Genomic DNA, 3,980 nt, shown 5'->3' on the forward strand with positions numbered 1-3,980 from the left:
TGCAACCAGTCACATAAGATCAGATGTGGAATTTTTCATTTGTGGTACACAAAAAGTTTTGGATTTTGGAGCATTTTGGATTTCGGATTTCTGGACTAGGGATGTTCACCCTGTATTCCTATGCTGTGATCACCAAAAGAAGAAAACAAATCTAGCCCTTGCGTTTTTATTTTGTGAAGAATGTAAGTGTGTGAAGAGTGGGCTGTAGATCGTGCTGGTTACTATGCACTCAGCCATGCTGATTCTGGGACTGGGGTGGGACATACACAAGGTGAGCCTGGAGCATCTTGTGGTGCCAGAAAGTGAGGATGTGTCCAAACAACACAAACTCACAACTATGGCAATACGTCAGAGGGACGGAGGGGCCAACTGCAACAAAGTAAAGTAAGCAGTATGGATTGTAGCCCGAAGTAGAAAATAAATATCCCTAAGTTCACACTGATATAATTAAATGATTGAATAAATTAATAAATGGGGGAAGAGACTAATCTGCAGAAGATTTCAAATAATCTGCGTAGATACTCTGCCCTTGGGGTGGAGTAGCTCTCTGCCCGTAAGTGTGGGCTGTGCAGGGGCTTCCCTCCCAAGAGTGCAGCATGGGAGCGGGGAGAGTTCCCTCCCAGCGGAGGAGCCTGGCAGACGCTGCTTCGGCCAGGTGGTCAGGACAGCGTCGGCAGTCATGGCTGTGTGGCCAGCGTGCGCCTCGATGGGAAGTGGTGACCGTGGCACGTTACCCCTGCAGTCTCCTCCCCACAACGCACAGCCCCAGTCTAGTCATGAGAAAAACGTCAGACGACTGATGGGGGGGGACATCATTCAAAACACCTGACCAGTGATCCTCAAAGCAAGGAAAGTCTGAGAACTGTCACAGCCAAGAGGAGCCTTGGAACACATGACAACTAGAGTGTGGGACCCTGGGACAGAAAGGGGGCATAGGGGAAAACCAAGGACATCAGAATTAAGTGTGAGCTTAATGTACAGGTGTTGGTTCATTAAGTGAGACAAATCTACCATACTAATGTATGTTGTTAATAATGGAAGCGACTACAATGGTTCTGGAAAAGAAGCTTTATTTTTAAAAAATTAAGCACAGATGCTAGAAACCTCTGTTTTCTCATTCTGTTTTCTTGAATGAGAGGGAAGATTTCTTTAAAAGAATCATACATTGGAATAAATATTAGCATTTATCTTCCCAAAATTATTTGTAGAGGTGTCTGTAGTCATTAAGCCCACAGTAGCCCATGTCCCCTCTCCTGCATGGGCCTCTGCTGGCACGGTGGGTGAAGGTTCCTGTCCTCAGGGCTGGTCAGAGAGGGGCTTTCTGTAATTCCCTCTCCCATTAAATAGGAAAGTCTAAAGCATAGACATAATGCTTAGGAATGTGGGCATAGACCATGTAAGTCTGAACTAAAATGGTTTTGGCAGCCTAATCATCCTTGAATGTTATGAGATCTGGATAATGTGGAATATATTTTTTAAATCACTGTGTTTCCTGTTTCAACCTTGCATGTTTCAAAATTAGGGAATCATGAATAATAAGGTAATAAGAAAAAAGGTCAGATATTGATTAATGTAGCTGAATTCATTTTTAACAATTAAGCTCATGACATGTATATTTTGATGTGTTTATAGAGTAGATGTTTAAATTATAAAAGTTACAACAACTTTTATGGTTGTGGGAAAAAAATAGCAAGGCCTCATAAATCCCTAAAAATGGTGACTGTTAGCTGTCTGCTTTGGGAGCAGTGGGTGTGCATTGTCTGAAAATACCTCACTCATTCTTCTGTTTCAAAAGAGGCCAAGTTTCCCCAAAGGCATCAAGGTTCATTTTCATAGATGGGTATTTTTCTTCCACTGCTGTTGTTTTTCTCTTTGCCCCATTACTGGGATGTCTTCTGGGTTGGCAGAAAGCAGCCTTGCTTCTGAGTCTGGGAGAGTTATTTGGGATTTCACTTGTTTACAGTTAACAGTGTAATAAAATTGGCTCATTAATAGCGATTCCCCAAAACGATGGCAGTGGCATCACTTGACATTCATAGCCTTCTCTCCAGTGCGATTGATGTCTAAGACGCCGACAAGAGAGCTGAGGAAGGTTAGAAAAATGTGTACTCTCGTGGCTTGAGTGGTAAATTATGTGTAAAATAGTATTTCCCAGATCCTAGCTGAAGCAACTGTGTCACCTCTTCTATTTCTTCTGTAAAACTTCCCAGACACTAATGAGTTGTGTTGACTTCCAGTCTGGTCTTTGGAATGCTGGTGTGTCCAGGCATTTCACATAGGCAAATGAGTTGCTAAATGACGGACTCCTGAAAACTGGTTAATAAACATTTTAGGGAATTTTTCTTACATGGTTTAATTTGAGGGTAGTCTGATTCTGGCAATGAAGTGAATTAATGGTAGGATATTCACTTTAAAAAACAATAGGGAGGAAGGTGCTGCAGAGAACTGTAGATTCTCATTACCATCAGTATAAAGTATTTCTTTTTATTAAGAATGGCTATGTGCTAATAAATCCTGTTGAAGATGCAGTAAAAATAAGGTTTACTTAAGAAACTGTGTGTGCCTCACGCCCAACAGGGTGGCTGCTGTCAAACAGAAAATAACAAGTGTTGACAAGGATGTGGAGAAATTAGAACCCTTGTGCACTATTGGGATTGTACGGTCAGCTGTTATGGAAAACATTATGGCAGTTCCCAAAAAATTGAAAGTGGAATTACCATAGGACCAGCAGTTCCACTTCTGAGTACATACCCAGAAGAAATGAAGGCAGGGACTTGAAGAGATACTTGCACACCCATACTCATAGCATTATTCACAATAGCCAAAAGGTGGAAGCAACCCAGATGTCTGTTGGTGGGTGAATGGATCAACAAAATGTGGTATATGCATGCATTTGAACATTATTCAGGCTTCAAAAGGAAGGAAAGTCTGGCACATGCTACACCATGATGGACTTTGAAGACATCATGCTAAGTATAATAAGCCACTCACAAATAAATAAGTGGTTCCACTTTTGAAGTGTACCTGGAGTTGTCATATTCATAGAGACAGAGTAGAGTAGTGGTTGCCAGGGACTGGGAGAGGGAGGAATAGAGAGTTGGTGTTCAGTGAGTACAGGGTTTGTTTTGCAAGACTAAAGTAGTTCTGGAGATGGATGGTGGTGATGGTTGCATGACAGTATGAATGTAATTAATGCCACTGGACTGTACACTTAAAAATGGTTAAAATGGTAAACTATATGTTATGTGTATTTTGCAACAATTAAAAAAAATGGTGTGGGATCCTGTGAGCTTGAACTTCTGCTGAATAATAGTTGCTGGAATCACTGTTTAAACAGTGGCGAATGCTGCTCTGGGGTGCTGGCCTGAGTCAGGTGGGCAGGTGGAAATGTGGGTGTGCCCTGGAGCTAGCAGCCCTGAAAACAGAGATCTGGGAGCAAGAGCCCTGTGGCCAGTGGGAGGTGGATGAGCTGGCAGGGGCTCCGGGCAGGAGAGGGGGCAGGGAAGGAGCCTCTGATGATCACCCATCCCAGGTACTTGAGTGCATTTTTTCATTGCCTGGTTCTCTGGAATAAAATAAACATGAACAAATACTTCAAATTTATGTTTTCTAATAACTTGGCTATACCTCCTTGTGTGTAAAATGTATTCTAGTAGATGCTGTGGGCTGGATACAAGCCAATAGCAGTAGTATAAGCCTCAGTGGGGACATTAGAAAAAGGGAGCTGGAATTACACCCAAGACCCGCTGGGGTTCTCTTTGTGAAACCTCCTAAATAGAGTTCACAGTACTGTGGCACCCCAACTGTAGGGCACTGCCTTTGACCACTGGCAAGTCATTTTGTTTTTTAAGTTTTCTCTTTCTTCTTAAATGACATAATCCAATGCAAATATATTCCTGAATCCCTATAAACGTCATGTTCAAGTCCCATGGGCCTGGTCAGTCATTTGGCTTTCTGTGGATGTGAGTAGTGCGATAGCG

The 3,980-nt window shown here is 42.5% G+C and overlaps 1 protein-coding gene across 3 annotated transcripts in view; it reads left to right on the top strand.

The window, feature by feature from the left end:
- NCK2 (NCK adaptor protein 2) overlaps positions 1-3,980 on the top strand; it is a 145,454-nt gene that overhangs the window by 89,600 nt on the left and 51,874 nt on the right. The window lies entirely within an intron of this gene.

Source organism: Propithecus coquereli, unplaced genomic scaffold (assembly GCF_000956105.1).
Source record: "Propithecus coquereli isolate 6110/MARCELLA unplaced genomic scaffold, Pcoq_1.0 Scaffold88, whole genome shotgun sequence".
Taxonomy (NCBI): domain Eukaryota; kingdom Metazoa; phylum Chordata; class Mammalia; order Primates; family Indriidae; genus Propithecus; species Propithecus coquereli.